Consider the following 12,898-nt stretch of genomic DNA (forward strand, 5'->3'; position numbering starts at 1 on the left):
AGTCTGATATGACACAATACAGTTATTCCAACAAAAAATGTATCAGAACAATTATAAAACTGTTTGGTTCCTTACCAGGTCCCTTGTGTCTGCTTCAGCTGCGGATGACTGACTGAACACCTTTTACTCTCGCTTTCCCTCATAAAAGAGGCGTCCAGCAGAGTCAGTTTCATCCTGTATCAAATTCTCCTATAGTAGCAGTTTTTGTGTTTTAAACTAAGTGAATTCATGCACAATCGAAAACCAAATCCCCAATCAAACGTCAAATTTAAGCAAACAAAATATGTATTAGTGACTAACACAGATATATTATGCATGGATCCATAAGAGAAAAGATGAAGAGAAATGATCAGGGAACCTTTAAAGGCAATTACATTCTGGCATCCACCACTGGGTTAGAAAGACAGAGATCCCCTTCCAAATACTTTAACATTTAGTGTTCAAACCGTTGATTTGTGCGCTTGTGTTTATTTATTTAGTCGCGTCTTTTCTAGGTTGTTGTTGTTAGTTACAGTTTCTGTTGCCGTTATTGTAGAGTGCATGTATTTTAGTCAATCAGGATTATTTTTGTTAATCACGATTATTCTCTGTGAAGATTAAAGAGTTAACTTTAATCAAATCTAAAAAAATGGTTTTTTTTACATAAAAAATGAGCTGTACCCTCAAAAAAAACAAACAAACAAACAAAAAAAAACCCCAATTAAACACGGCATATGGTAAGCAATCATTAATATTTATTTTATCTTTACTGCTTCTTCAAATAGCCAAACATAAGTTTTTATTATTATCGCGTTGAGTGAAGTGACTTCATTCCCATTCATTGTCCCATCTTCTAATCTTGCTCTCCCTCTCTGAGCTGTAAGAGGAGCTCAGGGAATTTGTCTCTCTCCTCCTCTTCCTGGAGCTACTTTGCTCCGTCTGGCTTCTGAAGCTCTAGCCTATGGCAGGAGCTGTGCTGAGCTTGGACGTTCTGCGCCGTCACCGAGACCCTAGCGTTAGGTGTCCTGGAGGCATCAGTAGACGGTGGCGTATTGTATTTTGGATACCATCCAGGTGTGTAACTATCCCCTGCCATCCCAAAGCTGACACCCCATGCATCTGCCTTTCCAAGCCTTCATGCCAAGCAGAGGGTGGTCCCTGCCATATTCTGGCACCATGCAGTCACAGGGCCAGGGAGACCTCGGGTGCTTCTTGAGCCACTTTGCTTAGGCACTGCAAATGGTGGAAATGAGCCTCATTTCTTCATCTTCCTCAATAGCATTTGCCACTGAGGCTGTGGCCTGTGCAGGAAGTGTCAGTTGATTTCCCCAGAGGTAATGTGTAATTTTGGCAAATCTGACAAACATGGTACGAACACAAACATACTTCGATCATGTTAAATGTTTTCTTCCAACTTAGGGTTTTATTTTAAAAATACAGTAAGTAAAATATTTTGTGTGTATCTACCTTTGCAGTCGACCCGATGCAGGTTAATGACCGGGAACATTTTTTAAGTCTGGTATTTTAAAGTTACTTTTGCTTGAAAACATCAACAAGTAAAACTGTTGTTACTTTCACCTTCCTGTGGAGGTTGTTCCAACTGAATTATTTGCAATTTACATTAGAATTTAGAAACTATCAGTGTTCCAGAATAAGTGTAGCATTTTGGAATGACACAAAAGGACTCTATGACATAGTGCTTCTGATATAGTATTTCAGGTATTATTATTATTATTATTATTAAGGGACTAATAAAGTATAACAATACTCATATAACTAGAAATTGACGTATTGTTATATGAAGAGAAGTCCAAATATTGTGAGGTTTAGGAAATTCATGATTTGATTTACTTCCAGGTACACTTGTATGGGCATCAGGGACATGTGCTCTGCTCTCCTCTCATTTGAACCTCTCGACTTCTCCTCTCCTCTCCAGCCTTCTCTCCTGCTCTGCTCGGGTCCTATATTTGAACCTCCCTTCTGTTGCTCCTCTCTTCTGTCCTTTCTAGGTCTCTCCTCTCCCCTGTTCTCTGCTTTCATACTTCTTCTCTTCTTCTCTCCGGTCATCTCTTCTCCTCTCATTTTTTTAGTTATGTATTTAATTGTTTTATTAATCACCACACTCCCCACACTACTTCATTAGTCGTAATGTTTTTTTGATTGTTTTTTTTTTTAAATTAGGGCTTTTCTTTATTATTTATATTTATTTGTAATCTATTATTATTATTATTATTATTATTATTTCATATTAGAGGAATATCTTAAATTTAAATATCTTAAATTAACATTAGGATGAGGCGATTGAATTACTTGAGCATAACCATCAATACTTGCTCCTTTTCTCACTCACCTGCAAGTCTCCCTCAACTGTCAGTATCGTACTCTCCCCCTCTCTCTCTACTTTGAATGAAGCAGAGTGAACAAAAATATTATCAGTAAACAACTGGCATTTCTTACCATGATGCTCAGGAATGGATTATTGACAATTACATATCTGACTGGTACTTATTTTGTCAGCAAACACTGACTAAATTCTTGCACAACTCTCTTCTGTAATTATATCATCTGACTAGTACTCATTCTCTCATAGGTTACTTTAATTTTTTTCTGAGGTTGCCAAAAAAAACCAAAACAAAACAAAACTGCTGAATCTCATTGCCACCCTTCCTCTTACTCATGACTTACTGTGAATGAAAGCTCATAAAAGCTGACTAATAAGAATCTGCTTTCACTTTTTCAAACTAGTACCAATAATGTCATTTATCATAAGCTGGTACAGCTACACAGGATATTATATGAACGTACAATAAATCCAAGCTACTATTCTCTTCACATGCATCACTACAATGACTGACACATTACTGAGACTTCACATGGGATTTCTAACAAATATAATGAAATATAAAAACATTAACTTTAGTTGAATATACCATTGTTGGATGCTGCATGAATGTGTGACTAATTAACTTTCTAGGTAACTATGATAGCTAACGCCAGTAGTCATGGTTGATTGATTTAGCATTTGCAAATTGGCCCATTCTCACCAAAAATGAACGATTCTACTACATACAATTACTGACACTTTTTAGTAAAATATTATTTATTTCTACAATTACAGTTTGAGCATAAAATGATGTATTGAGATTAATGTTACCTTTCCCCACAGGTCAGAGACATTAGTTGGTCAGCAGTGCTGATATGGTGGTATGGTGTTACAATAATAAGGGTCCCATCACCAACAGATGGGAACATTGACAGCTCCTGACATTGCGCAAAGCTAGTGAGTGGAACAGAAATGATCAGAATACTGGGGGAATATTTTGAGCATATCTGAATATTAGGGGGGAGATGTGTGTACACCCCCCCCCCCCAAATATGTATTGTGACTACGGCCTTGTTTTGAGAGGTCTGTGGCTAAGCAAGGTTCGCTATCACCAAGGACAGGGTGTTTGGTGGTGTACGTTAAGATCAACTTTGTTCAGAAAAAAAGGAAAATCTTGTCAAAATGTTGTCAAACTTCAACTTTCATAATAAATAGCTAACTTGTACATTTTGGATCTCAATTTGCATATACTGAATAATGTATGGTTTGCATATAATGGTGGAGATGTCAAACACTAGTATGTAAGCATCACCCTGTCCTTGGTGATTAGAAAACGAACCCTGCTTAGCCACAAAACTCTCAAAGAGGCTTTCAAGTCTTTTAAAAACAATGATCTTTCCCAACACTAATGAAGTTGTTTCTCTTGGGAGCAGTCCAGAGTGATCTAACTTAGACTTGTACGGAGGCCTTGAAACCACCTGCATCAAAGCCTCTGCTCTGCATGCAGAGACCCTCAAAGGCCTCTGTTCTATGTTTTAGTTCCTAGGCTTTTCCTTAGAGCTTCTTATTCAATACCCAGACCTACAAATATCATTTTTAATGACCTCATTTCCATCTTTTCATGACTTTACATCACGAACCAATCCACAGCTAATCCATTCAAACTTCTGTACAATTAAATTTGTGATTATACTTCAGTTATGCTACTCTGATTGTATTAGCTGTGGCTATACTTGATAAATGTCCAAGTGTTACAATTCCTTGCAATTGCTAATATACTTTGGTGCGAAAGCTGACTATATGTGTGTAATATTTTTAGAATCTTGATGTTAAATTCATTTGTGATAAATAGTTCATAACTGCACAACACAAACATATTTATTCATGAAATGCATTGGCCTTACTTTGGAGAGTTACATATGTCATCTTACAATTGATAAGACTGATTTGTGATCCTGTTCCAGTAGCACTGGAATATTTTTTGGGGAAAAACCTAGAATGCGGTGAGTGCCGACATGTGCCCTAAGATATAGATAACTACCTTTAATTAAATCATCTACTGTCTGCTTGCTTAGCTGTGCTCCATGTGTCATGCTGAGACAGACTCAGCACCAGCTCAGCAGCCTCTTTTATGCTTTTTGAGTGAGACCTTACCCACTGTATTGTGCTCACAGCCACACATCAGTGGTAGCTCTTTTACACTGGCATTATGACAATAAAATTATATTATGTCTTCTTCACGTGAGTGACTTTTTTAAGAAGCGCACTCCGATGTTAAAACCTTAAGCAGCTATTTTGTGATGATGTTTAAATGATCTTAATGTCCATGTCTTTGGTAGTAATGGAAAGCATAAGTAAAGCCAGAAAAAGTCTTGATGATGAATAAAGTTCTAATATTGGACCGTTATATTGCCAGTGCCATTGGATGTCCTGACATTGTAATGATAGCATTTCAGTACAAATTCCTGATCCAAATTACACAAACTGACATGATCCAAAACAAGCCTTTTTACGTGAAGTGTAACTGCATTAAAAGAGGGGTAGAATTATTACTGAAGATAAGGAGCTGTTTTTTCAAAGAATTCGTGATGTTGGCCGATGAATGTTAAAGAATTCAGTATATTGTGTAATGAACACTGTTAAAGATTAATGGACTCAGGTTTAATAAAGATCAATTTGCTTAAATGAGTTACATAAAGGAGTCATCTGTTTCATCATATCATGTATTTCTGATATCATAAATAAATTGCTAATCTCCAGATTCCATCATGAATTGATATTGACTGAGGTGCGGAATATATTAAACTTCTAATATACACTGTACCACCATACACACATACCAGCCCATTTCCTTGCAGAAACTGTTTACTTATTAATCAATATGATTTTGCATTGAGGTCAGCATCTTCATGTATAATACACAACCACATTACTGAAAGATGCACTATAATAATGTTAACTAAGACCTGTCAATCAGTCTGCTGTAAAACGAATCAAATCAGTTTTCACATACTTTGGGTTTCAATCAGTCTGGTGTAAAACGAGTCAAATCAGTTTTCACATACTTTGGGTGTCAATCAGTCTGGTGTAAAACGAGTCAAATCAGTTTTCACATACTTTGGGTGTCAATCAGTCTGTTCTGCATCATCAGTATTTGCCCTCTAATATTAATGATCGTATAATGGATCACAGAACATGAGCTTCAGATGACTACAGGAAAACCCCACCCGTGACTGCCCTTGATTGGACAGATGAAAAGTCATGTCCCAGATCTCACCACAAATTGGTCAATCCTAACTCGTGGCAGAAGTATGGCGTTGATTAAAGGGAATGCTTCCTGCTTATAAAGATAATATGAACTGACCATGTGAGGGTTGGGAATAAATGGTCTCTTACATATCCTGCAAATAAGACCACAGAAACCGCTCTTTGGCTTTAACAGGTGTAAAACTACCCACTTGAAGTCACAGAAACCAGCTTTGATAACCTAGTCTTTTCAGAAGCTCATTGGCACTCTAAGTGATCACTATAATAGGTACATATAGCTAGCATGTTCTATAGCTGCCATACATTGGAATGTGTCACTTCTGACAGCACTGTTATATTCTGTAGATGGTTGTCCCTGCCATAGTCCTGTACCCTCTTTACATGTCAACCTTTACTGGCATCTTTCATTAGTGACCTAGTTTTTGTAGTGGGAAGGTGTTTAGCTGGGTGCTCACATTTACACTGTAAACAAACTTGCAACATTGCTCAATTTGTCCTGACTGTGCAAAATTCCACACAAACCTTATTAATCCGAGTGATGTGACGCTCTTTGTTGTTGCTGTCATGTTTCAGAGGTAGGCAAAACAGAGGAGTCTTGGCCAAGAATTTTTACTGGCATTAAGTAATGTTTTTACACTTGCCAGGTCCAGGGATCAGTCCCAGTCTGCTGTGGGAATACTGTCACAAGAATGCGAGTGAGTATGAAATAAAATAATACATTATTACAAACCACTTAAAAGGTAAGGGTAAGACTCTTATATATAGGTTTATTGTATGTATATATATATATATTCTTTTTTCTTTTTTTTTCACTCAAGCCTGGGAGGTTTAGAGTGCAGCACAGCATTTTCATTGCTCCTAGGACTGCAACATTCTAGACTGAGATCAATGTTGTTATTCCTGGGATCTGTTGGAGCCACTCCTCCAGCTTAGGGGTCACAGCCCCAAGTGCCCTCATCAGTACAGTTTATTTACTTTTTCTCATATTCTTTCCCCAACACTGTTTTTTGCATCTTATATTATCACAATGTCTGGTTGGTCTGCCATTTGTTTGCCTGTCCCAGAATCTTCAAATGCATGCATTCATTATATATATATATCTGTGTGTGTGTGTGTGTGTGTGTGTGTGTGTGTGTGGGTGTGTGAGTGTGTGTGTGTGTGTGTGTGTGTGAGTGTGTGTGTGTGTGTGTGTGTGTGTGTGAGTGTGTGTGTGTGTGTGAGTGTGTGTGAGTGTGTGTGTGTGTGTGTGTGTGTGAGTGTGTGTGTGTGTGTGTGTGTGTGAGTGTGTGTGTGTGTGTGAGTGTGTGTGTGTGTGTGTGTGTGTGGGTGTGTGTGTGTGTGTGTGTGTGTGAGTGTGTGTGTGTGTGTGTGTGTGTGTGTGTGAGTGTGTGTGTGTGTGTGTGTGTGTGTGTGTGTGTGAGTGTGTGTGTGTGTGTGTGTGTGTGTGAGTGTGTGTGTGTGTGTGTGTGTGTGTGTGTGTGAGTGTGTGTGTGTGTGTGTGTGTGTGGGTGTGTGTGTGTGTGTGTGTGTGTGTGAGTGTGTGTGTGTGTGTGTGTGTGTGTGTGTGTGTGGGTGTGTGTGTGTGTGTGTGTGAGTGTGTGTGTGTGTGTGTGGTGTGTGTGTGTGGGTGTGTGTGTGTGTGTGTGTGTGTGTGTGTGTGTGTGTGTGTGTATAATGAATGCATGTATTTGAAGATTCTGGGAAGATGTAATTAAAGATTCTGGGAAGCAACCGTGGTGTAATGTACCTCTGAATATATGTATATTTAATACAAATTTCTTTTTTGTGTGCATGAGAAAGATAAAGAAAGAAGTGGCAGGACTGTAGAGAAGGAAACAACCCCTAGAGGGCAGCAGAACACTGCATTTGATTTCCTGGCCTTATTATTATTATTATTATTATTATTATTATTATTATTATTATTATTATTATATAATTATAGTAATTGTATAAGTACTAAAGATGCAGTATTTTTGTAATTCAGGGCTTCTGTGCCCATGAAGTCATATTGTAGAATTATGGTGAGCAGAAAATGCTAAAATGTTTACAATATTTAAGTTTTATAGGTATAAGGTAATGAAATAAAGATCAATAAACAAATGTTATTAAGAAATTGATGCTTGCAGAAAGGAGAACTTTCAGATAAATAGAAAAACAATTTTCATTATATAATCATTAATAAAATTCAAAACCTTTTTATACCTGTAAAAGACCAGTATTGTCTTACATAATGCCAGTTATTCTTTTGTGAAATTGTAGCTACATTGGCTTCTAACATTGAAAATCTGTCTAAAAATGGCATCTAAATATTAAGAGTTTCTTTTATGCTGGAGATGAGAGTGTTGTTACTCCTACTCCACTATGACCGGAGCTCACAAAAGTTCCTGCCTAAGCATTCCAACTGGTTCAGCTTGTTTTACACTTAAACAGCAACTTACTTCATTGCAAAGGATAACTTACAAGTAAACACATCCTTCAGGTAATTGTTACAGTATTGGCAACTCCATCGAACGGCCTCAATCCAGAGGAGGCTTATTTTTACGATCTTTAAAGTTATGTAAGCATTTTACTTTTAAACACTTTGACTAAACTGTCTTTACATTACAAGTATAATTGAAATAGTTATTCTGGGGAAAAGATTTCAGTGACTGTCCTGGGTTCTGGCATCAGCAACTAAACATTTCACCAAGGTCCAGGTGTAGGCTGTGGATTCATGGTTATATGTTTTTGATAGGGTTTAATCGACTGGCTGGCAAGCTTTCCTACTACCATTTGAAATCATGACACAAATCTCAAAGCAAACTTCAGTCATCACGCAATAATCACTTCCCGAAAGCAGTGAGGGACGAGCAGGACTGCAGACATCTTTTCTGGTCCACCAAAAGCCAATTTCTGTTAAAGTAAATCCACCTGCTTTGATTTGATTGGCTGTCTCAAAAACAAACGTTGACAAGCATCACTGGGCATTTTTTAAAAAAGCTGAACTATTTTTAACTTCATTGGCATCTGACTGATGTGTTTGACTGACTGAAACTGAGAAGGAGCAAAAAAGTTTTTCTGTTCTTTTCTTATGTTTAAATTATGTCTGAATTGTGCTCTGCATTATTGTACTACACACACACACATACATACACACACACACATATATATATATATCTCAACTTTCAGAAATTGGTGGAGAGACCAAAACAAATCAGTAGCTAAAAACAACTCCCCTCCCCCCCCCCCAAAAAACAAACAAACTCTGAAATAAATACCATAAATAAATACATAAAAAGCTGGCTGCATAAAAGTTCTGATTTGAATTAGCATATATTCCACAAGTATCTACTGCAATAAAAAAATTGTCCACATTAAATGAAAAGCATACACATAAAACTACACATTACACTCTCCTTATTGTCAGTCAAGAACTGATAATAGAACAGTCTCAAGTAACGTGCTCTTCATCTCATTAATTATATATTCGATACTGAGCCCTTGTAAACAAACAACATATAACGTATTGATATAAACCCAAGCCTAGGTCATTTGATGTTGCTCCCAAAAGCCATACACACAGTATGCATAAAATAACAAGTATACAATATGAAATGGAAGACCTTTGAAGAGCTACATCCAGACTACTTGCAAAAGTGTTTTATTTACTACAAACCTAAGCTGTCTGAGCAAAATATGGTGCATAAAAAAAATATAAACTGGGAAAAATGAGTAAACAGAGAATAGGCTTTCCATGAAACATTTCTCACAGGTGCAGAAGTGAACAGTGTGCCTGGGCCTACTTATTATGTTTCAATTTGATCTTCTTCTTCTGCAAACTTGAAAGTATCTTTCAGTGTGTTAAATTGATCAGTACTTTTGATGTTTAAGGTGACATTCCTCACCTCCAAGGTGGAATCTTCTTCTTACTGTGTTTTGTGAGTTGGCATCTCATAGGATATGGCTGACTCCCATTACTCATTTGCTTTAGCAAGTCACAGGATTTTCTATTAGGCTCAATAATGATGTCAATGGGTGTAAACAGATCTTGTGGTTCATTTGATGCAGGGGTCGAGCTCAGTGTGTGGTAGTGAGGAGGTTCAGGAGAAAGGGTCTGTGCTTAGGACTCTGCCAGCTGTTCGGCAGGGAACATAACAGGATCACGGCACTTGCTTCTCTCCTTCTGTTGAATTCCATGAATGTCGTTTCAACTGATGTAGTTCTCCGAGTGGTCTATCTTCTTGCAGTTGTTTAACGAGTTGTTTAACGAGTTGTTTAACGAGTTGGACATGTCTGCTCACTATGTCCTTCATATGGCAAAAACGGCACAGAGGTTCCATTCCCATTGTAAGTCTCTTTAAATGGAATGCAGATCATCAGTGGAGGTTTAAAGTTCAACTACCCTCAAATCCGTTCCAGATGAAAGAGTTTGCTGCCTTCCCTAAGAGCTGCGAGCAGCTGGAAGCTCTATACCTGGACCATTGTCTGTTTGTCAGTTTTCTTAGGATCCATTTTTAGCTGCTTTGCTGACAACCGGTTGGACATGTTTCTGGACACATTTTTGACTGGAGAGTCATTACTCAGTGTTTAAGATTTGAGAAATAGCTGGGAGCAATTAAGGGTATTACCTTTTTTTGTTAATGAATTAATTAAGAGGGTAAACCAAAGAGCTTCAATGTTTGTATCTGTTCAGACAGCATCACATGATTTTGCCTTAAATGACCACCTTAATAACAACAACAAAAAAAAGAATCATAACTAGGAGGATTGTTTTTAGTTGAGATTACAGATAAACAAACAGAACATCATTCACTGCATATTAGGGACAGCGCATGAGGAATCATCTCCTCCATGTCTGATTGGTTGGAACTGTAACACTTTTGCAGCACTGCGCCAAGCTAAATAAGTGCACAGGCAAAGCTGTGAGCCAAACACAATTTGAGCCAAACACCAAACACAATGATTGTGATGAGTGTGACAGTGACAGCCTTTGATACCAAACACAATGATTGTGATGAGTGTGACAGTGACAGCCTTTGATACCAAACACAATGATTATGATGACTGTGACAGTGACAGCCTTTGATACCAAACACAATGATTGTGATGAGTGTGACAGTGATAGCCTTTGATACCAAACACAATGATTGTGATGACTGTGACAGTGATAGCCTTTGATACCAAACACAATGATTATGATGACTGTGACAGTGACAGCCTTTGATACCAAACACAATGATTGTGATGACTGTGACAGTGACAGCCTTTGATACCAAACACAATGATTGTGATGACTGTGACAGTGACAGCCTTTGATACCAAACACAATGATTATGATGAGTGTGACAGTGATAGCCTTTGTGAGCTGTAAAATAATAAAAGGCAGAGCAGCACAACAGCAGTCTAATACTGTCATACGGCAGAGCAGCACTCTGATGCTGTTCCAGACAATGCAAAACATGACCAGAAAACATATAGTGATAGCTGGTGAAAATCCCTTTTGAAAACAAGTAATGCTCAATAATATATTGCCTATTATGGCCTTTAAGTTCTATTGGTTTTATCAGTCTAATAGTAGCCTGCAGGTCATCCATTAAGTCAAGCAATTTAGATATCTTTGCACGTAGGCTATATGACACAGAATTGTGACAAAATTGCTACACATGCTTCAAACTGTGATATGCTTTGGGATATGTTAAAATGCAATGGTGAATATTTAATGTGACATGGTTAATATTTGCCCTGCATTAGTTTTTTGTTACAAAAATTATGTTATGCTATATGATCCCAGCTCATGCAAAATATTAAGTAAGGATTACACTTAGCCGGATGAAAGCAGCTGAGAAACATTTCAGACTGAAATTAAACTAAAGCATCACAAGAGTGTATTACCTCCTGCAGCCAGAGCAGCTGAGTCATATATAAATAAAGAAGAAGAAATTGTTGCAAATAAAAAGTGAATCATTTATCCACTGCGAACCTGACCAATTTAGTAGTCAGTATTTGATACAGGGCTTCAGTTTGGCATTTCTTCAAGCTGTGCAGGCCCTCATACGTCTCCTCGGTGGTGAAGAGCACAATTCTGTGCCTTGCCTTCAGTGAGGATCAAAGGTACCTGGAGTGTGTTATGACATATGGCTATGGGTATTTTCCCTGACACTGAATTCCATTAGTCTCCATAGTTAACACACTCTTAGTTTTGAACAATGCCTTAGCTTGAGTTTCCCCTGTAGAGACAAGAGAATGATTCAACAAACCCTAAGGCCCCCCCCCCCCCCCCCCTTTAATACTAGTAATTATCTGTAGCTGGGGGAGGTGGTAAATTGGATTAGCATGGTGACGATACAGCTGAGTGATCATCTCCCATCGCGCTGTGAGGTGACCCCTGGACTGCTAAAGAAAGAGGTGTCATGTTTTTGGAGTGTAGGTGGCCTGTGAAGCTCATGGCTTCCTTACGGGAACCAAATTTGTGTAACCGGCAGAAGGTCAGATTATGCCAGCGGTACCTGTCCACAGTCTTTTACTTTTCCTGTGCTGTTCCAGATACAGGTTAACAGGGGTTCCACTTTTCCTGCTGATAAAAGAATGGTGGTTTTGATCCCAGCTGTATAAGTTCCTCACTGACGTCTGGATCCAGTGCAATGTCACTCTGGAAATTGAAGCAGAATCTGGAATCTGTAGAGTGGACTCGAGGAGAGGAATCTCTTTCATGGAGAGTGGAATCTGAAAACTTGCTGTGCAATTGCTATATCTTGTGCATCTTTTATTCAAGTCTAGATTACATGCATACAAGTATACAAGTATAACAAGTTGTAAACATGAAATTAAATTAGTAGCAAAAATAGATTAGTAGATTATTACTAAAATAAGAAATTAATTTGTTAATTAACTAATTAAAATAGCAGTAATTTATTAATGAACTTTTTGCATAAGTTTACAAAAAAGCGAACAAACTACCTCAAATTCTATTCAAAACACTATGGAGGACACTGTGCTGTAAATATTAAACGAAAGCCTACAGAGTGAATGAGTCCTTCAGGGGAAGGAAATGAGCTGCTTTCTTGCTGCTGGTTCTTTATTTCAACAGGAGTTTAAAAAGGCCTTTAATCCTCCCCTTCCAACTGGGCCATCCACAGAAGGAGATCAAACAGTAGACTCACAGTCCCCGCATCCCACTGCTCACACATTACTACTCCCCCACTTCCTCGGAGAGGGAGGCAAAAAGAAAGAGAATTACATTCAAGGAGATGAGCAGCTCTATAAACAGAATGAAAGCTGGACACAAAGTGGCTTGGCTAACCCTAATGTCTAATATTTAGATAGTTTAATAGACAGCCCATGCTGAATACA

Source organism: Electrophorus electricus, chromosome 14, assembly GCF_013358815.1.
Source record: "Electrophorus electricus isolate fEleEle1 chromosome 14, fEleEle1.pri, whole genome shotgun sequence".
NCBI classification, from domain to species: Eukaryota; Metazoa; Chordata; class Actinopteri; order Gymnotiformes; family Gymnotidae; genus Electrophorus; species Electrophorus electricus.